Below are 23,011 nucleotides of genomic sequence, written 5' to 3'. Positions count from 1 at the left end.
TATTTACGAAACTAACCCAAAACTTACATTTTAACCCCCACCTTCTATAATTATGACCTTTAACTCCTCAAAATTAACGCCTTGCTCAATTATTATTCATTTTAGGGCTTCTATACATTTATTTATTTATTTTATAAACGGGTTGTTACAACTCTCCCCCACTTAAATTAGATTTCGTCCTCGAAATCACTCATTATCATACCTTACACACTAACTACTCAAGTAACATGGTCACCATCCTGGGCGCACCCTAACCTTCTCAGGGTAGCTGTGACCAATCGTCACAAAGCCCTAACATCTGCAGGCGAACTAATCCCTCGCAACAAGTTCACGTCTACTTCCTCTGGACCCTGATGTCCCGAGATGCTCTGAATCCCTGACAGACCACTCATACTAGGTCATTATTGCCGAATTCGGTCCTCTTGTCTCTCAGCTGCCTACCCATCTCCTGATAACTCAAGGCTCCCACTAGAAAAACAGAATCACCACTCCATTATCCCTGTGATTCACTTATACTTGGCCAATGCTCAGCTATTTCCACTGTGAGTGACTTGTCACTATCCATTTCAACCAGCTATTCTATCCGCACTTGCAACCTAAACACAATTACTAACACTACCCAAACACTGAAACTGTACGAACACTGAACTGCCTGAAGCAGTATGTTGCCACATGGCTGCTTCCCCAAATCTATATCTAGTCCTTCCTGGTCTCAACTGATTCGCCAATCATCTAAAATACCGGTTTCCAGCCCGATTGCGGAGCCAAAGGACTCCCTACTTAGTCGCCTCACACGACTTCTGAACAAATTCCTTCTCTAGAACTAGCTGCCACTAGTTACCATGCCACTGAGGCTCTAATAACTTTCTGATCTAACTGATCGAGTCCATATGTCGAATCCTGACGTCACCAAACCCAAGGCTAAAAGTGACTGCTACATGACCATTGGTAGCCTTATGTCATAAATGACCTTAAGCAGTCCACTGCTTCTTTGCTCTCTTCTATGTAGTGGCGCTTCTACAGTCTTATCATTGGCTTAACCAAGTCTAATCCGTCTGGGAAACTCCGAAATCCAATGTGTGAATTTCCATATCCTCAGTGTTATACCCGAACTGGTGGGTACTATTGTCCTTCCCGCGTCCTAACGACGCTCTCACGCTATCTAATAACCTAGTGAATGCTACGGATACACCCGTAGACTTACAACACTTTATCATTATCTGCTGCTAGTGAATGCTACGGCTACTCCCGCAGACTTACAACACTCTAACACTATTTGGCTGCTAGTGAATGCTACGGCTACACCCGCAGACTTACAACACTCTAACACTATCTGGCTGCTAGTGAATGCTACGGCTACACCCGCAGACTTACTGATGGGTTTTGAGCATTCTAACACTTCCTAAGTGTACATGCAACCCTAATAACCTTGGATCTATGTTTGTCTAATTATCATGCAAAGTTGAATTCCAAGGTTATATTCCTATCTAGCATACATGGGGAACAAATTTTAATTTGCATGAAAGATAGAATAACTTACCTTGTTGTTGCTTATGATCCTTGAAACCTTGTGAGCCTAGCACCCCAAGTGTGATGCCTCAAATGCTTCACACAACACCAAATGCAAAGGAGTAAACTTTGAGAGAATCTTACACTTGCAAAATCGGCTCTAGCCCTCTTGTTTCTTAGTTTCGCCGATTTTGGTGGAGAACATGTTGCTTATATAGTGTGTCACATCTAGGGTTACACCATGTAAACCCTAATGTGGCATGACTCTTCATTTCCATGACCCATGGGTTTGTAACTCCCATGGAGCCTCCATGGAGCATCCTATGGGTGGAACCCAACTTGATTATCCATGGAGCCTCTTAGCCCACTATATAAGATATGGAAGATTTACATAATCTACCTATATATTTAATTAGTTATCTTTTGATCACTTAATTAATTCTAAATTAATTCTTGATCAAACTAATTAAATAATATTATTAATATATTAGAACTTATAATATATTAATAAACCATAAATGTTATTTCTCTCATTTTAGTTTATCCAATTGCATGGTGCCATGCAACCCAAATGGACCATGCCGGGTCGGGTCAAGTACATACCAGAAATAGTTATGGACTTATACACCTTATCCAACAGTCTCCCACTTGGATAAGTCTAATAACTATAACTGCAATACTTCAGGAACCGATCGGCAATTGTAGCTCTTTCAAGGTCTCTCGGAACTGAGAAGATGATGATACGCCATTTAAGATAAGTGATCATATAATCCTCTGTTCTAGATATCAGCCGGACAAATACATGGAACAATGTCTTACTTATTGTCCAGCAGTTTGTTTCCCGATTTCCGATTTGTTTGACAAAGAACTTAATTGAACACATCAACTTAGTTCTGACCGGGCCCGGTACATAGGTCAAAACAAAATCATCGAGGGGCCCAGATATCAGCTTCTAATCCAAGAAGGAACAGATAAACTTCGACTCATATGTTTGTTCTACCACTCATTGAATTATACACAAAAGCACGTTTTATAACATCGAGTTACCAATGCGTTAACGTACAATCAATGCATAACCAACTCATAAGTAACAAATCATATCTCTAGGTTTGAAGACTTATATGATATTACCGTCTCACGATCACTCGAGATAAATTCCATGAAGTGATTCCAGTGAGCGTGGGTTGAATCCAATGCTCAGAACTTATGAGCACTCATGAGTGTTGTAGCCATGTCCAACAACTTAGACCTCTGCAACCAATCATGACAGTCTTGATTCATACCTACTTCCGACATATGACCGACTGTGGAGGTTCGAATAATATGATATACCAAACATAATTATTCTGGAAGTCAAAACATGCAAAAGAAATATAGTAAACGATCGACAAGAGATAGCAACACTTTACTCATAAATAAAACATCTTTTATTCATCATCTAATGTCAATTACACTTTACAAATTTCAAGGTTATCTAACTACTAAATCTAATATCATCCTTCAGCCCTATGCTCCGAGCATGTTGGAGATGCTTAACCCGAGTCAGTCCCTTCGTGAGGGGATCTGCTGGATTCTCATCCGATGATACCCTCTTTGCCACGAGGAGTCATTCTTCTATTCGATGTCTGATGAAATGGTATTTTCTGTCGATGTGTCTGGATCTCCCGTGATCCCTTGGTTCATTGGCTAAGGCAACTGCACTTTCACTATCACAAAAAATTTCCATTGACTCTTTAATAGCTGGTACAACTCCAAGGTCTCCAATGAAGTTCTTCAGCCATATCGCCTCCTATGCTGCCTCGCTAGCTGCTATATACTCTGATTCGCAAGTTGAATCAGCCACTGTCTCTTGCTTGGAACTCTTCCAAGAAATTGCTTCTCCATTTAAGGTAAAGACCCAGCCTGACTGAGAGCGGAAATTATCCCTATCAGTCTGAAAGCTAGCATCACTATACCCTACAACTCTCAAGTCTTCACTCCCACCAAGGGTAAGGACCCAGTACTTAGTCCTCCGTAGGTACTTGAGGATATTCTTTACCGCAGTCCAGTATGCCTTGCCAGGGTTCCCCTGATACCTGCTAACCATGCTCAAAGAAAAGGCTACATCAGGTCGAGTACACGTCATAGCATACATGATCGATCCTACAGCCGAAGCATAAGGTATTCGACTCATTTCTTCTATCTCAGCCTCAGTACTAGGGCTTTGTGTCTTACTCAATCTGGCGTTACTCTGGATGGGTAACTCTCCTTTCTTGGAGTCCTGCATGCCGAATCTCTTCAGCACCTTATCCAAGTAGGTACTCTGACTAAGTCCAATTAGTCTTTTACTCCGGTCTCTCAAGATCCTTATCCCTAGAATATAGGCAGCTTCTCCTAGGTCCTTCATAGAGAAACACTTCCCAAGCCAAGACTTAACTTCCTGCATAGTTGGGATGTCATTTCCTATGAGTAGTATGTCATCCACATACAATACCAAAAAGCTAACTATACTCCCACTAGCCTTGACATATACACAAGATTCATCTTCACTCCTAGAAAAGCCAAATTCTTTGACTTTCTCATCAAAGCAAAGATTCCATCTGCGAGGTGCTTGCTTTAGCCCATAAATGGATTTCTCAAGCTTACACACTCTATTAGGGTACTCTGCGTTGACAAAACCCTCTGGCTGAATCATGTAAACATCCTCAGCCAACTTTCCATTAAGGAAAGCGGTTTTGACATCCATTTGCCATATTTCATAGTCATGAAATGCGGCTATGGCTAACAGAACCCTAATAGACTTAATCTTGGCCACTGGAGAAAAGGTCTCATCATAATCAACTCCCGGAGTTTGTGAGAAACCCTTTGCAACCAGTCGTGCCTTATAAGTGTGTACATTACCATCCATGTCGGTCTTCTTCTTGAAGATCCATTTGCACCCTACAGTCTTACGACCTGGTACATTCTCAACCAAGTTCCAAACTTGATTGTCATACATGGACTGTATCTCGCTGTCCATTGCCTCTTTCCACTTGGCTGACTCAGGGCCTGCCATGGCTTCCGCGTAACTGTTAGGTTCATCCAGACCTATCAGTGTCTCATCACTGATAAGTGTATCACCTTCCGTAGTAATATGGAATCCATAGTAATGCTCAGGTGCATTCCTAACCCTTGTGGAACGCCTCAGAGGTACAGACTTGTCAATTGGCTCAACAGGAGTTTCCTCCTAAAGTTGAGTGCTAGGGTTTGAAGTTCCTTCACCACTTGACTCTTGAATTTCTTCAAGGTCAACTTGCCTCCCACTGTCTCCATGGCTTATGAACTCTCTCTCTCTCGAAAGAAAGCCCTCCTAGCTATAAAGACCACATTCTCACTAGGTCTGTAGAAGAGGTAACCAAAGGATTTCTGTGGGTAGCCGATGAAAATACACCTCTCACTTCGAGGTTCGAGTTTATCATGAGTCTCGCGTCTCACGAAAGCCTCGCAACCCCAAATCTTAATGTGGTCTAGTTTGGGTACTTTACCAGTCCACATCTCATGAGGAGTTTTGGCAACTTTCTTTGTGGGAACTAGATTAAGGATATGGGCAGAAGTCTCTAAGGCATACCCCCAAAATGAGATTGGTAGCGAAGCTCGACTCATCATGGAACGAACCATATCCAACAAGGTTCGATTACGCCTCTCAGCTACACCATTCAACTGCGGTGTCCTGGGAGGTGTCAATTGTGAGACAATCCCACATTCCCTAAGATAGTCGAGGAACTCTGAACTAAGATACTCACCACCTCGATCGGATCGAAGCATCTTAATGTTCCTGCCCAATTGATTCTCGACTTCCTGTTTAAACTCTTTAAACCTCTCAAAAGTCTCTGACTTATGCTTGATTAAGTAGACATATCCATATCTACTGTAATCATCAGTAAAAGTCAAATAATAACGATTAGCATCCCTTGTGGCATGTTTGAAGGGCCCACACACATCCGTGTGTATAAGATCCAACAAACCTTCACCCCTCTTACAAGAACCTGTGAAGGGTGACTTTGTAATTTTTCCAAGTAAGCATGATTCGCAACTATCATCTGACTTTAGGTCAAATGACTCCAATACTCCATCCTTTTGGAGTTGGCCTATGCGTTTCTTGCTTATATGTCCAAGACGACAATGCCATAATGATGCTTTATCCAAGTTATTATCATTAACAGAATCAATACACAATACATTATTTCCTAAGTTATCAACCACAGATACAGTTTCATACATACCATCACAAGGTAATGCTTTAAAATAAAGAACATTATTAAAGAAAGCATTAATCGAACCAACTTCATTATCAAATGAAAAGGTGAAACCTTGTTTTTACAATGCATGAAAGGAAATAATATTTCTTGCCATTTCTGGCGAATAACAACATTTATTCAAATCTAAACTAAACCCACTACTTAGCGATAAAGTATAAACTCCAATCTTGGTGACAGGTAAAGCTTTCCTATTCCCCATGATTAAGTTTATTCTTCCATGCTCCACATTCTCACTTCTTCTTAGTCCCTGCAAATCAGAACAGATATGAATACCACAACCGGTATCAAGGACCCAAGAGTTAGAATGGGGTGAGTTATTAGATAAGATAGTGTAAATACCTGCATGGTTGGGTTTAACTTTCCCATCCTTCACATCTTGCTGGTACTTTGGGCAGTTCCGCTTCCAATGTGACTTTTCATGGCAATAGAAGCATTCAGCCTCTTTAGGGTCAGAAGAAGGAGTGACAAAACCTTTCTTGGTTCCACTTGAAGAAGAGCCATCAAGGGTCCTAGCCTTGGTACCCTTCAAAGAGCTCTTCCTCTTCTTCCCTCTACCTTTCCCGATTGCCAAAACCGGGGCAGAGTTTGGAGTAGGAGTGTTAACAACCGACTTACCCTTAAGACCTGTTTCTGCGGTCTTGAGGAGTCCCTGAAGTTTGCTGAGTGTGACCTCTTCCTTATTCATGTGATATGTCATGCGGAATTGATCATAGCACGATGGTAAGGAGTGCAAAATGATATCTATTGCAAGCTCCTCAGGGAAGTTCACATTAAGCTTTAGCAACCGATCCACATACCTTTGCATTTTCTGCATGTGGCTCGTGACGGATTCCCCGTCCTTCATCATGGTTGTTATGATAGAGCATATGATTTCATACCTCTCTTGTCGTGCACTTTGATGGTATCTTTCCATCAGATCTTGGTGCATTTCAAAAGGGTAGAAGTCCTCATAGGACTTTTGGAGTTCCGCTGTCATGGTGGCCAACATGATGCATGCCACTTTTGTAGCATCCCTTTCATGTGCCCGGAAGTCAGCGATCTCCTGGGGAGTTGCAGTGGTCTCATCAATCTCCTTAAGCTCCTTGTCAAGGACATATTCTTTGTCCTCGTAGCGGGTAATCATCCTGATGTTTCTGATCCATTCATTGAAGTTGGATCCATCAAAAGTGACTTTCCCACACAAGTTCATAAGGGTAAAGGAGCCATTAGGATTAGAGCCAGAAGCAGCATTGTTTGAAGACATCTGAAAGAAGAGAACAAGATTAGTTTAGATATTAAGAGAGTCCTTAATAAAACACCCAAATGTAATATTAAGGCTAGAATCCAATCACAATATATTATAACTTAGAAGAGGTATGCCGTAATCCAAGCTATAACATATTTGAAAGGTAGGTGAATGACGATTCACCAATTTCCACCATGAAAAACGAAATATAAATATTAGGTTTTTAATTGGTTCTTAGAAATTCCTAGATTCTTTTGAGATTCAATGAACTTTTCAAAGGCATGTTTCAATCTCGAGTGTGCCCTCCAAGTTTTGTGACTGGGATACCGAGGATCACAAAACGAGGTGTGAAGTAACCATGCAAATCACTTGGTACCCTCAAGGTTTATCACTCAATCGATGTGCCGGTAAACCACACACACTCCACCGATGCTATGGTAAACCTTAAGTCACCCTTTACCTACCTTGTTAAGTCCAAGTTAGTGTGCCGGTTAACCACACACGCTCCACCAACGACTTAAACAAAGTGTAAAGTGTAATTTCATGGATTAGCACCTTATTCACATTTTCCTAAAGTAACTAAGATTGAGAATTTAATAAAAGCATTTAGTTACTTTATAATATTCATCATACTTTTAATGAGAATTTATAAGTCCTTGTCTTACCCGTTCGGCTAACGACCCTCCACCGATCAAGGAAGCGGTGGGTGAGAGTGGACACCCATTAAGTTGCCATTTTATAGGCAACAACCTTATACCCCCCTTATAGACCGACTTCATGAATGAGGCGTACTTGTGGTAAGACGACTTGACGTTATACATATATATATTAGTAACTTATAATATTATAAAGTATAAGGGTTGAATTTTAACTTTTAAAATTCTAAGGGTTGGAACTAAAGTTTTAATCAAGACTTTACATGTTCCAAAACTTGAGGGAAAGTTTTGTAAACTTCCAAAACTTTTCATTTCTTATAACTTATGAATTAATTGAGTAATAAAAATGAAGACTCTTCATTTTTATAACTCTTGTGTTCTTTTAATGGCTTTAATAAAAGTGAGACTTTTGGTTTTCCATAACTTGAGGACAAGTTATGGACTCCATTAAAACACATTATGATCATGAATTAAACTACCATGAAGGTTACAAACAATTCCTATGATCATCTAATCTTCATAAGTTCAAGAACATGAATATGAACACTTTCAAGTAGGGGTGAGCGCGGTGCGGTTCGGTGCGGTTATTAGTCAAAAACTCACCACTAACCACAAATGCGGTTAATCCATTTTCAAAATCGCTTGGTGCGGTTATTTTTGCGGTGCGGTTAGGCGGTTATTTTTGCGGTGCGGTTTTGTTTTTTCTGTGTTGCGGTTATTAACCGCATGGATTTGGTGTGGTTATTTTGTGTGGTTTTAACCACAGTTTGGAGCTCAAACGACTTTAAGAGTTCAAACATATTACTTGTAATAATAAAAAAAACCATAAGGTATAAGACAATTAACTTATATCACAAGCAACTAATATCTTAAAAACGTCAAATCAATAGTAATTAACAATGAATATATTAAAATTGTCTAATTTCACCATATTTCAAAGTTAAACATCACAAAAAACCAACATTTTTATCTTCTAGTATTTTATCAATCGTTCATCCATGAAACTTGTCTTATTTTTAATATTTAATATATTAATAATTAATAAAAAAGTTGTATATAATATATGCGGTGCGGTGCGGTTTTTTTGCGGTTTTTTGAAAACTAATAACCGCACCGCACCGCAAACTTGCGGTTTTTGAAAAACAGAAAACCTCACCATCGGTTTTTATTATGGTTGCGGTTAATCGGTTGCGGTTTATGCGGTTTTTACGGTTAATTTTAGTTGCGGTGCGGTTTTTGCTCACCCCTACTTTCAAGAATCAAAAAATTACACTTAAAAAAAACTTGTAATTTTAATAATTGCCATTGTAAATGGATTAGCATAAACATTACACCATCTAAAACAAACTTTAAAACATCAAAACAGTTTAGGGTAATGTTTCTAGTCCATTTCCAGCAACAAATGTGCAAACTTTCATACGAGCAGAAAACAGAAAAACGATTTTTTTCAAGCTGTTTGCACACAAAAAACAACAAACAAACCTAGGCTCTGACACCACTGATGGGTTTTGAGCATTCTAACACTTCCTAAGTGTACATGCAACCCTAATAACCTTGGATCTATGTTTGTCTAATTATCATGCAAAGTTGAATTCCAAGGTTATATTCCTATCTAGCATACATGGGGAACAAATTTTAATTTGCATGAAAGATAGAATAACTTACCTTGTTGTTGCTTATGATCCTTGAAACCTTGTGAGCCTAGCACCCCAAGTGTGATGCCTCAAATGCTTCACACAACACCAAATGCAAAGGAGTAAACTTTGAGAGAATCTTACACTTGCAAAATCGGCTCTAGCCCTCTTGTTTCTTAGTTTCGCCGATTTTGGTGGAGAACATGTTGCTTATATAGTGTGTCACATCTAGGGTTACACCATGTAAACCCTAATGTGGCATGACTCTTCATTTCCATGACCCATGGGTTTGTAACTCCCATGGAGCCTCCATGGAGCATCCTATGGGTGGAACCCAACTTGATAATCCATGGAGCCTCTTAGCCCACTATATAAGATATGGAAGATTTACATAATCTACCCATATATTTAATTAGTTATCTTTTGATCACTTAATTAATTCTAAATTAATTCTTGATCAAACTAATTAAATAATATTATTAATGTATTAGAACTTATAATATATTAATAAACCATAAGTGTTATTTCTCTCATTTTAGTTTATCCAATTGCATGGTGCCATGCAACCCAAATGGACCATGTCGGGTCGGGTCAAGTACATACCAGAAATAGTTATGGACTTATACACACTTACAACACTCTAACTTTATCTATACTGGATCGAACACGCGCTTGTCCCGCACTCAGCTGAACTCATGTCCTGACTGGAATCCCCAACCGGATTCCCTAAGGTTTGCTAGCAAACATTCCGAGAACGCGATCTCATCATTGGCAAGTTTTTCCGAACTTCCATATCACACTCTCCTCGAACCATACAGCCGCTTGGGCTTTCTTCCTTCCTGACAAGGATGCGAAACTTATCCCATCTTCACAACCGCTCTTGCTTCGGAATCCTTGGGTGATTCTCCCCCACTTTGATTCAACTAACGTCTTACGGCACACAATACTGGAAGGATTCTCAATCCTTCTTACCATTCTATGCTCCATCTGCTGAAACCATGCTTAGCATTGCTAGTGTTTCAATACTAGCTAGCCCAAAAGATCACACCGCCTCCAAGAACCTAATTAAATCTCCGGTAATAACCCGCTAAACCCAGGAACCTCCGAATCTCAGTTGGAGACCTCAGAATCTCCCACTGCATCACGACCTCTATCTTGGCCGGATCGACTAGAATATCCTTCTGATTGACAAGGTGCCCAAGAAATTGCACCCCGCGTAACCAGAACTCACAATAGGAGATCCTGGCGAAAATTCTCTCCCACCTCAAAGTCTCTAGCACCTCCCTTAGGTGCTTCTCGTGCTGTTCCTCGGTCTTGGAATAAACCAAGATGACGTTGTACTTTCCCAATCCCATAATCTGGGGAATTGCTCTATCACTATTCGCTAATGCTTCTTGGTATGCAATTGGCATATGACATCTCTTAAAAAAATATAATTTAGACACAAACGGAGGTTAACTCAGGGTTACACTTACTCAACCCATGGAACGAAAGGCTCCCTTGTGCAGTTTCCCGCAAGTGCTGCACCAAATCTGGTCCTGCTGGTCTCTCGAAAGCTAATCTGAAATCTACGGTCTCCTCCCGAGACCCCTCACTATAAGCAACTGATCTGGTTCCCTCTTCCCAGTGTGCTCTAAGTCAATATCCCGCTCTCGCGCTCTAGAAGTCATATCACCCAGGGTCTCACACCCCGAGGTACTCCCGATCTACTTGCTATCATTCTGTGGTATGTTCTGATAACTTACCTTCTTCATTTCCTCATCTGTTGCAGACTGTGGTACCATATAAGCTCTTTCCCAAGACTTGGCGGTGACCTCTACCACAGTCTCAGTCGTCTAGTGGAGATCTAACAACTCTTGCGCCAACTGCTGCGCCTCAATCGCCTGGGCACACTCTGCCCAGAATCTGGTCTGGAAGTCATCCCATGACATAGCATCAACCACGTCATCACTCAACTCACTACTAACCTCTTCCTATCAATCTTGTGCTCTATCCCTCAGGAAACGGGAAGTAAGTTAGATCTTGTCTCCTTTCAAGACAACGTCTGGTACGAAAAGTATTGGTGACATCTGCCAACCATCTACTACTAACAACCATGACAATCTGAAGCCTCACAAACTCTGAATTCCCGAAACATCAACGTACATGTCTCTATCATGACTGCTATCTCAGTGCAAAATGCGCTCGGCCTCTCATCACAAATCTCTATAATGCCCTCCTTGATCACACTGAGGATCACAAGAGTCTGGTCAATGATACTGTGCGTAATTATCATATGGAATGAACTCCCTCATCTGATCATCAATCTACCCGGCTCCAGAGTCTGCGTCTGATCCCTCGTCGATACCAGAATTACCAGCTGGTCTACCACGTAGTGTCACTATACTCGGCAACATACCATCACTAACATCACAATACTCATCCAAACTCGAGGGACCTCACACATTACAAGTTCCCTGGTCTTATCTCAGCCTTCCTTGGTTCGAGTACGGATCCTCTGCTTTCAGTAGTACGGGCCCATACTACCTTCCACATCTATCCGTACTTTCCTCAAGTACTGCCTCGACTCCACCAAGTCACTACTACTGCTACTGATCTCTGCTACTCTCATCCTAGGCTTGCCCTAGGGAAATCTCTGACTCCACCCAAACCAGTCCTCAACTGCTGAAGGCCTCCTTGTAATGCCAATTAGCCATCACCTGAATACCATCACATGTGACGAGGCTCAGATAATCCTTCGAGTAACAGACTCGTCCCTACAACGGTTAGACTCAAACAAGAGCTGCGCAATAGGGCCAAATCCAACACTCTGAGATTATTCAACCCTGATCACATGTGACGTGACGTATTCACCTAACGGCTAACTCCCATCACTCAGAGTCCCACAAAGCACAAAGTCAGCAGCATTCAGACACGAGAAACTATTCGAGCAATTCTATCCTCGTGACAAGAAACTGTACTAGCATACAATGCTAAGCTCATACTTATCAGGCATAACCTAAACAGGCTATCCTACTACTGTCTACTCGATACTAGCATGCAATTCTCAAAAAGCTGGAACACATAAAGCAGGCACATAAGGCATCCTCCTAGATCCTTAGTCCTATTCTAGCATGCTGTTCTACTGAAACTGAAACTGATAATCATTACATAAACTTGTATGGGTAATTTGGAAGTACTTACTTGAGCTCGGCTGATTGCATGCACCACACCCTTTTCTCTTTTCAAAATTCTTTTCGCTTTTTCTAAAACTCTTTTCTTTATACTTTTTCTAAAATTGTTTTCTTTTCTCAAAATTCTTTTGTAACCATGGTTTTTCTCTTGAAAACTTTATACCACTTCCTTAGTTTGAGTTCAGACACACCCGATAGTGTGCCCGAATCCCTCAAACCAAGGCTATGATATCAACTTGAAACGTCCCAAAAATACAGTCTGGAAATTTCGTTTTAAATTAGTAATAAAACCATATTCATCGAACGTCATATAAGAATCATAAACAATGTATCTCAAAATATCATAGCAACTGTCAAATATATCAGAGTATAAACATCCCAGGCTGAACAAATGGTGTGTGCACTGCAATCTTCCCGAGCTCCTCTTTTGAAAACTGAGTACCTGAAACCAAAACTGAAAACCGTAAGCACGAAGCTTAGTGAGCTCCCCCAAACTACCACATACCATACAATAACACAAATAACACATAATGGGCCCCGCCCACTGTATCGGGCCCCGCCCGGCATCGGACCGAAGTCCGGCATGATCTGGGCCCCACCCACTGCATCGGGCCCCGCCCGGCATCAGACCGAAGTCCGGAATAACTTGGGCCCCGCCCACTGCATCGGGCCCCGCCCGGGATCAGACCGAAGTCCGGAATAACTTGGGCCCCGCCCACTGCATCGGTCCCCGCCCGACATCAGACCGAAGTCCGAAATAACTTGGGCCCCGCCCACTGCATCGGGCCCCGCCCGGCATCGGACCGAAGTCCGGAATAAACTGAACATAACATAACATGAACATATAGCATAATCACATACTGTATCGGGCTTGCCCGACATCGGACCGAAGTCCGGATCATAATACACATATCACAACATGCATGAATCACGAAGACATCAAGCATACATACTACTGCATCGGGCCCCGCCCGGCATCGGACCGAAGTCCGGAACTACTATCATCTAAACGGGCCGACATTGTGGCCGTAGACCCGTTTCTACTGGAAAGAAACTCACCTCACACTGCTGAAGTCCCGTAGACACAATCCCACACTGCTGAAGTCCCGCAGACTCAACCCTAGCTGCTGGATGACAGATTCCCGAACTGTCAATACCAAAATAACACCCAATTAATAATTGGGTTCTAACACATAACTATAAATACATACTTTGGATAATTACTACATTACCCCTAGCTTGGCTTACCCAAGCCCAAGGCCCAATCCATAGTCCCAAAGTCAACTAGGGATCAAAGCCCAACATATGGCCCAACTTTCCAAATTTGGCCCAAACCTCTACATGGACTTTCCTTAAGGCCCAATTGTTCAGTCCAGTCCAACATATCTCATTCTAAGGGCCCAATATCATACAACCATCTAGGCCCAAACTATGGCCCATCTATGGCCCAATTTTCCAAATTGGGCCCACACCCTCCTATGGACCTTACCCTAAAGCCCATTAAATTATTCTAGTCCATTTGCTTGTTCTTGGATGGCCCAACACAAAGCCTAAGTGAAATTAGGGTTTCACATAAAATGATAACTAGGGTTAAGTGTTTCTTACTTAACCCATTAAGGACTTAATCCATTAAGTCCTTTACTTTACTAGATAAGTGATATGGAGTGATTTGGGCTTAATACACAATCCAATCTCAATAGCCCAAAGGTGGGTCCAATAAGCCCAAGGCCCAACTACTCACAATTAGGGTTTTCTAAACCCTAATTAGGGTTTTCACCCAAACATGGCCCAATAAGCCTAAAACTAATCCTTAAGCTTATTAGGGTTTTGCTAGGTCAATTAGGGTTTGCTTGAGGGGCACCACCCATTACCACCTCGGGTAGTGGCGGTCCATGGCGGCTCACGGCGGCGGCCACCACCTTACGGTGGTGGTTACTATTATTTTATTATTCATTTTGCTAATTACATTTACAGTTTTTAATTCAAACATAAACACACACACACACACTAACTAACACACACACACACACACAACCACCCTAGCGGTGGCCGGCGGTGGCTCGTGGTGGCGGTGGCCCTTTCTCAATTTTCCGGTCAAACAATCCCAATCATACATCACTGAAATAACACACACCCACCCCTATGCTCGGAAAAGTAACACAAGCACCACCTGGTGGTGCTTGGCGATGGCAGAACCCCGGAGAGGCGGCAGCAGCGTCGCACATTAGTTGCTCGGAGTGGCGGCGGCCGCTCGTCTGTTGGGAAAACGATGGCGAAGAGTGGTCAGAACGACGCCAGAACAGTCGAGTCGTACTATGAGCAACGACAGAAAAAGAAGAAGGAGGAGGATGGCGGAACAATGGCGACGCACACAGACCCGAAAACCACGCCGTCGACTGCCCTCGTCCGGAGATAAAGTTGTTGCGCTCGGTGGCTCGGCTGGTCGGAAAAGCGCGACCAAATGGCGACTGGAAAACTCGCACCCGGCGGTGGGAGTTGCTTCCTCAAACCACGACAGTAGCACCGGCAGTCGAGCTTGTCATCGTCGGCAACGGAGGCGGCAGCTGGACCAGGGCTTCTACGGTGATGACGACGTCGGCTAACCCGACTGATCGGAACGATGAACGAAGGGAGGGGCCGGCTGACTCCACACATGGCGGCTGAACTCTCCCCTTAGGGTTAGGGTTCACATAAGGGTTATATACCCGGTGCCCCTCTAAACTCCTTTCCATAATGACATAATCGACCCCTCCTTCCCTCTTTTCTCTCAAAATAAGTCCATAATTACCGATTTAACCCTGGCTTTGGAAATCTATTTCAATTTAAATCCAACATATTCCAAACAGCCCCTGACTTCAAGAATCTCTTCATAATAGGTCCTGAAATTACCATTCAGCCCCCTAAGCCTTCAAATCTTTTCAAATTAAGTCCCAATAATTACCACGGAGCCCTTGCCTTCATAACTATTTACGAAACTAACCCAAAACTTACATTTTAACCCCCACCTTCTATAATTATGACCTTTAACTCCTCAAAATTAACGCCTTGCTCAATTATTATTCATTTTAGGGCTTCTATACATTTATTTATTTATTTTATAAACAGGGTGTTACACATTGATCATTTACGCTCAGTCTTCCAAGTACTCAAGGAAAACCAACTATATGTTAAGATGGAGAAGTGCTCCTTTGCCCAACCTGAAGTATCATTTCTATGGCATAGGATTGTTGACGGAAAGATCCATTTGGATGAAAGCAAAGTAGCCATCATTGAGTGGGAGCCGCCTAATAATGTATCCGAGTTACGATCATTCTTGGGCCTAATAAACTACTATCACAAATTCGTCTCAAGGTACTCGGCTAGAGCTACACCACTAACTGACCTTCTCAAAAAGAAAGGGATATGGGAATGGACCGAGAAATGTCAAAGAGCATTTGATGACTTAAAAAATGCAGTCACGAAAGAACCTGTCTTGAAGCTTCCAGATTACTCCAAACCCTTCTTAGTACAAACGGACGCGTCAGTGCGAACCAGCGAGATTAGGCCAGACTGAGAGTGTGAATCACTTGCTCGAGATTTACCTAAGGCACTTTGTGAGTGCGAACCAGCGAGATTGGGCCAAGTTGATAGATGTGACTCAATTTTCTTATAACTTACAACTAAGCGAGGCTACATGAAGGAGTCCCTTTGAACTCGCTACGGGTCAACAACCGTTGACACCAAACGAACTAACTAAAAGCTACAAAGGATCAAGCCCTCCCGCATATAAGTTCGCAAAAGGGTGGAATGAAGAAATCAACATAGCAAAGTCTTACTTGAATAAGGCAGCTAAACGAATGAAGAAATGGGCGGATGAAAAAAGGCAGCCAAGAGAGTTCATTGTAGTGGACGAAGTAATGGTAAAGCTTCCCCAAAGAATGTTCAAGTCTACCTTGACTCAAAGATACGAAGGGCCTTACAAGATTGTTGAAAAGGTCAAGACACGGTCATACAAACTCGAGTTACCATCCAACTTGAAGATCCACCTCGTATTCCGCGTAAGTCTCCTCAAACAATACAATCGAGACAAGGAGGACCCATTTAGAAGTGAATCACATCGTGCCCCAGTCGCCAATGTCGTCTCATATGATAAGGAGGTGGAGGAAATCTTAGCTGAGAGAGTGGTTCGAAAAAGAGGAACACCCAATTGGACAGAATATTACGTGCGATGGAAAGGACCCCCGAGAGCGAATCTAGCTGGGAGCGGGAACAAGATTTATGGCAGTTTCGTGACAAGATCGACGCTTATCGAACTAAAGCTTGACGAGGACGTCAAGGACTTTGGTAGGGGAGGGTGTCACGGACTGTATTTAGAATTTTTCGGAGTACTCGAGAAGCTGGTGGAGTATGCTAGTTTGAGCCAGAATATCCTAGAGCATCCTAGAATTCTCTAGGACATCGAAGATTTATCTTGATCTTTATAGAACCATGTAAACATGTATACATCTAGATAGATTATTATAGAATAGTCTTGTATAAAGAAATAGGTAGTAACATCTAGAATATTCCGATGAGGACGTGTAATGACCCTATAAATAGGGGTGTAGCCATTTGTTCCAATATCCTCGGAAGTTGCCTTGTATTCTCTTGAACTCGTATAATAGAAGCTCTATTTCATTTGTAGTAATTCTCAATCCTTGGCTCTTTCTTTCAAAGTTGTTAGTACATTGTTAAGGAAGCATAGTAAGCCTGACTTAGTAGAAGAAACACTAAGTGGCACACGGTGATCGAGTAGTCCCGTGACAACATGGTATACATCACATTGGGCCAATATCTTGACAATGTAGTATTTTTCCTCACCCTCAAAGAAACAAGCAACATGCAAGAATAAATCTTTATCCTTATCATCTTCTAAAGTTTCATAGCTTATTTGTATAACTTTCTGAATCTCATGATTAGGAATTGCTTCCAGTTTGCACATCTTATTTTCCCATACATCATTTGTATTTCCACGTAAGGAAGAACCCAATACTTTAAGAGCCAAAGGAAGACCCATGTAGTGGTGGACTAATCGTTCCGAATGGACAATATGGGGTTCTATAGGTTGATTTTGATGAAAGGCATACAAACTAAAGAGCTCGATGGCATCAACTGTAGATAATGTTCTAACAGACTTGACCTTAACCTTAAGATAATCTTTTAAAGCAGTCAACAACCACTTGTGCCTAGTTGTTATGATCACTTTACTTCAAGGGGCGAACCTTTTAGGTCCTAGTAACACATCCAACTGTTTTAATGTTGCAACATCATCAAGGATTATAAGCACCACGTTGTTGCATAAGGCATCTGTAACCTTAATTGTTCCTTAATTGTTTTCCTAATGCCTCCCATACTATCAATCAGAAGGATGGCTGCATTCGGTGATGGATCTTGTAACCATGATTTAATCTCAACAACATCGTCCTTTATTCCCACTAGTTTGTCCTCAATGTATAGGTCCTTGTATTCCAGCTTCTTTCTTATAACATTCACAATCTCAATTATGAATCTGACCTCATACCTAGAAATATCAAGTTAAAGCAATCTGAGTCTCTATCTATGTATATTTTGTTACAAACATTTTTAACTACATACATTTTAAGAGAAACATAAAAATGCATCTATCTTTGTATCCTGCAATCCTATAAACCATAATATCAATGGTATCGTCTTTTTCAAACAATACAATCTTCAGAAACCAATGTCCTCAATGTATACGAGGGGTCCAGGGGTAACGACCCTGGGTACATGGTTCCAAGGAGCAATGCCCTTGCGGAGTCCAAGGGACAGAGCCCTTGACGGTGGTTTCGCTGACCGGTCAGCGGACGGGTCAAGGGGCAGCGACTCGAAATCTAAACGAATTTCTATATTAGGAAAGAGTCCAGACATGTCTTTTCCCACCAAAACAAGTGGTGACATCATTATGATGTAAGATTAGATTATGTTATAACCATCTTTCTAACTACTTTTTTTGGCACCAAAATGAATGTAACCACCATTTAACTTCTTTTCTCTCTTATAAATGAATGTAACCACCATATAACTTCTTTTCTCTCTTATAACCTCCTTTCTAACCACCATTTAACTTCTTAAATGTTCCAAAAAAGGGTTGAATTTTTCCATACTCGAAATTTATCATCAGATTCTCTATATCTCATGAAAACGCAAAACAACAAAGTACATTTTGTTTTTCAGATTTAGAAGTCATTCTTGGATTATCATCCCAAATTTGATTTCGTAATACCCAGGGTATATGGTCAAAATCACATATTTTGGAAAGTGATTGCAATCACAATTCTAGAATTATCCAAGTCTATATTGGTATATAGACATTCTTAGACCAAAAATCTAACACAGATTTCTTGAATCAGTTTGTCAGTTTGTTTATATAAAGCTAGTAACTGTAAGCCAATAGTATAGACACACACAAGGGATAAATTATAGAAAACAAAGGAGAGAGATTACAGAAACAGAGGACTAGAGGAGACAGGTTAAGAGACTTGAGGGGAAGAATGCGTACCTAGGGGTGTAAGTGAACCGAGCTACTTGTGAGCTACTCGGGATCGACTCGTTAAAACCTCGACTCAAGATCGAATTAAACGAGCCTGAGCCGAGCTCAAGCCTAAATATGAGGCTCGTTTATTAAACGAGCTCGAGCCGAGCTTCAATTAGTGGGCTCGCGAGCCTAAACGAGCTTAAACGAGCATATATATATATATATATATATATACACACACATATATATATACATATGTATATATACATACATACATACATATATATATATATATATATATATATATATACACACACACACATACATACATACATACATAGAGGCTCGTTTAGGCTCGATTAGGCTCGCGAGCCCACTAAATTGTTCACGAGCCGAGCTCGAGCTTCATTTTAAGGCTCGAATCGAGCTCGAGCTTCCTCAAAATTAAACGAGCCGAGCTCGAGCTTGGTCAGGCTCGAGCTCGGCTCGGCTTGTTTACACCCCTATGCGTACCGATCTGTAGAAACCATTCCGGTGAAGGTTGCAGCTTTTCTAAGAGAATCATGCCATGCCCCCACCTTCCCCAACCATTCTCTCTTCTTGTGAAAGTCTGTTTCCGCCTTGATTATATCTTCATACCCATCAAATGCCTTTTTAAAGCTCCCTCTTTGATTTCGAACATGAGATGGGTCCACCTTATGGAACACAGGTACAACTTCATGATTAGAGGATGAAGTCTTTTGTTCTTCAATGATCATCAAAACCTCATCCAGACACCACTTGGAGGATGCATAACTTTCTGAGAAGACGATGAGTGAAATTGTAGACTTGTGGATGGCTTTCTTTAGCTCTGGTTTCAGCAATTTTCCTCTATCCATCGCATCATCATCCATGAATGTTCCAATTCTTGCCTGCTTCATGGCTGTATAAAGATGATCTGTAAAATTCTTACGCGTGTCTTCACCTCTAAAACTTAGATAAACATCATAACTATAAAAAGTTTGAGGAGTAGCAATGGAAAAGATAAATGATAATTATGTCTGGAATGGGAAAAAGTAGATATTAAATCAACTCGAAGGTTTGAGGTGAGGTCTACCACCTCCAAATATACAAAAATGTTGCAGGTAGTATATAATGTTTTGTTTTGTTTTTTTTTTTTTTGTAGAAGTGAAACTATAAAAAAAGAGTTTTCACTTAGTTTTTTTTCTCATTTCTTTGGAAGTGTACTTTTGAATAATCAAAGTATATTCTTTTAAAAAGGGTTAAAATATATTATTAATGTAAAAAACACATGCTTTTGATTTTTTTAGTAAATTATACGAATGGTCCCTATGGTTTGGGATAATTTGCACATTTGGTCCCTAACTTATTTTTTAACTCGGAAGGTCCCTACTGTTTATTTTTGTTGCGTGCTTGGTCCCTGTCTTACCTAAAAAGATAATTTTTCCCTTGATTTTTTAATTTATTTAAATAAACACACCCCCAACCCCACTTCCACCTCACCTTACCTTACGTTACCTACCCCACATTATTTAAATAAATTAAAAAATCAAAAGAAAAATAGTCTTTTTAGGTAAGATAGGGACCAAGCGCGCAACAAAAACAAACTGTAGGGTCCTTCCGAGTTAAAAAAATAAGTTAGAGACCAAATTACAAATTACCCCCAACCATAGGGACTATTCGTGTTATTTACTTTTGTTTTTTTGGTGGGACGGCTGTCTGACACTGCCGGGGAAATTTTCATCAGTTTAAGTTATATTTTTGTTATAACTAAAAAAGACTGCCCCCCTGACCCACACCTAGCCGGCCAACTCCGCCATCTATCGTCTTTTTCTCTTGTATGTTTCAGGATTGCCCTAATGGTGATCTTGATGTTGATTCCCTAAAATTAAAATCGGTATACTCCATAATTCTCAACAGGGTACCACTATTCATGCATTGAGTACAAGTGATAATCTGATTGAATGCAATGCAGGTGACGACTGACGATGGTGATTTAAGAAGTTCCCGCTGGCAGTGTTTGTGTCACGTGAGGCAGTAGAAAGGACGCATTGCCAGATAGGGCGGTAGACGTGCCTAAATGAGTATGCATATCCCGACCAGGAAATATGGGGCCTGGATGCCCATATATTTCGACCCGAGAGGTTTATTAATGGTGTAACAAAAGCATGCAAAACAGCAAAAGCCTCAATTTGGGGTTAGATGCTGCTGTGAATTTACTTCTTTCAACTCCTCTAGAGAGCTCCTTCTTCTACTACCCAAATGCTTTGCCTGATGTTGCTCTTCCTCTGCTATCTCAAGATCTCTAAATGATCTTGCAGTAAAGGTAACTAGTACACTAGTACATAAATGATTTGTTGATGCGGTTAAAATAGTTATTTGAGGTGGTTATTGAACCTCACTAACAAATATCGCATCAAAAAATACCCTAATTTAATAGTGCGGTTATAAAACCGCCTCAAAAAATAGTCAAAACTGCACCAAAAAACAGTAGAGGAAAAATACAAACCGCACCATAAAATGATGAAAACCGCCCCATAAAATGCAAACAACATAAAAAAAACCATCCCACCGGAAACCACCCTTAAACCACCATCATCTCTACCGCGTGTTTGTTGCCGAGAACACAAGATTCACCAAGCCACACCATTTTTATCGCCATTAACCACCGTCGAGCATCTCTACATTGACTTCCTTTACAACCGAGCATAAACCACCACCAGTTGACACCATCGCCATCTGCCCCACCTTTGCCGGAAACCACCATTACACCCACGAAGAACACCCAACATTCCCGGTTACCATCGTTTTTTCCACCTTAAACAAACCAAACCTAAATCAGTAAAAAAAGAAGAAGAACAAAAATTAGTTTATCTGCATACCTGCCATCTCCACCATTAACCACCGTCAACATCGACCACAAATGTCGTGCCTTTACTGAGAACCATCGAAGCACCACCATCTCCTACATATTTCCGATCAACCAACTTATTTCACCTTAAACAAATCAAACGTTAATCAGAAAAGGAAAATAAGGAAGAAGAAAAGAGATATGCTTATTGTGTTGTCTGTAAAAGGGGGAAAAACACATGCAGGGCACACATACTTTTAGAGGGAAATGAAAATATAGAAGGAAAACGAAAATATAGGAGGGAAATGAAAAATTCGAAGGATCAACCAACTTGTAGCTTGCTTGAACATGAAAATTTTGAACGAAATTTGGAGGGATCTCGTGAAGAATGAAAAATCTGAATGAAATTTTTAGAGGAAAGATTAATGGTGCGGTTGAATGTTTTTTAGTGCGAATTATTTTTTGGTGCGGTTCAATGTTTTTTAGTGCGAATTATTTTTTGAGGCGGTTTTAATTTGTTTTTTGGGGGCGGTTTTCGAAATTATTTTTTGGTGCGGTTTTGGGAAACCGCCTCAAAAAATGCTTTAATGGTGCGATTTTGGTGCACATTTAGTCCCTAACTTATTTTTTAACTCGGAAGGTCCCTACTGTTTATTTTTGTTGCGTGCTTGGTCCCTGTCTTACCTAAAAAGATAATTTTTCCTTTGATTTTTTAATTTATTTAAATAAACAAACCCCCAACCCCACTTACACCTCACATTACCTTACGTTACCTACCCCACATTATTTAAATAAATTAAAAAATCAAGAGAAAAATAGTCTTTTTAGGTAAGATAGGGACCAAGCGCGCAACAAAAACAAACTGTAGGGTCCTTCCGAGTTAAAAAAATAAGTTAGAGACCAAAATACAAATTACCCCAAACCATAGGACCATTAGTGTTATTTATTTTTGGTGGGACGGCATACTGCCCGGGGAAATTTTCATTTTATATATTTGTTATAACCCCTGACCCCACCTAACCGGCCAACCCCACCATCTCGTCTTCTTCTCTGTATGTTTCAGGCTTGCCCTAATGGTGATCTTGATGTTGATTCCCTAAAATTGAAATCGGTATACTCCATAATTCTCAACAGGGTACCACTATTCATGCATTGAGTACAAGTGATAATCT

At 41.0% G+C, this 23,011-nt stretch overlaps 1 pseudogene; it reads right to left on the bottom strand.

Annotated features, from left to right (window-relative positions):
- LOC145113040 (disease resistance protein RPV1-like) overlaps positions 1–21,755 on the bottom strand; it is a 30,301-nt pseudogene extending 8,546 nt beyond the window's left edge.
- Between the last annotated feature and the right edge of the window lie 1,256 nt (positions 21,756–23,011).

This window comes from Lactuca virosa, chromosome 5, assembly GCF_052849685.1.
Source record: "Lactuca virosa cultivar CGN04683 chromosome 5, Lactuca_virosa_CGN04683_v6, whole genome shotgun sequence".
NCBI lineage: Eukaryota > Viridiplantae > Streptophyta > Magnoliopsida > Asterales > Asteraceae > Lactuca > Lactuca virosa.
This window is presented reverse-complemented; position numbering and strand designations above follow the sequence as displayed.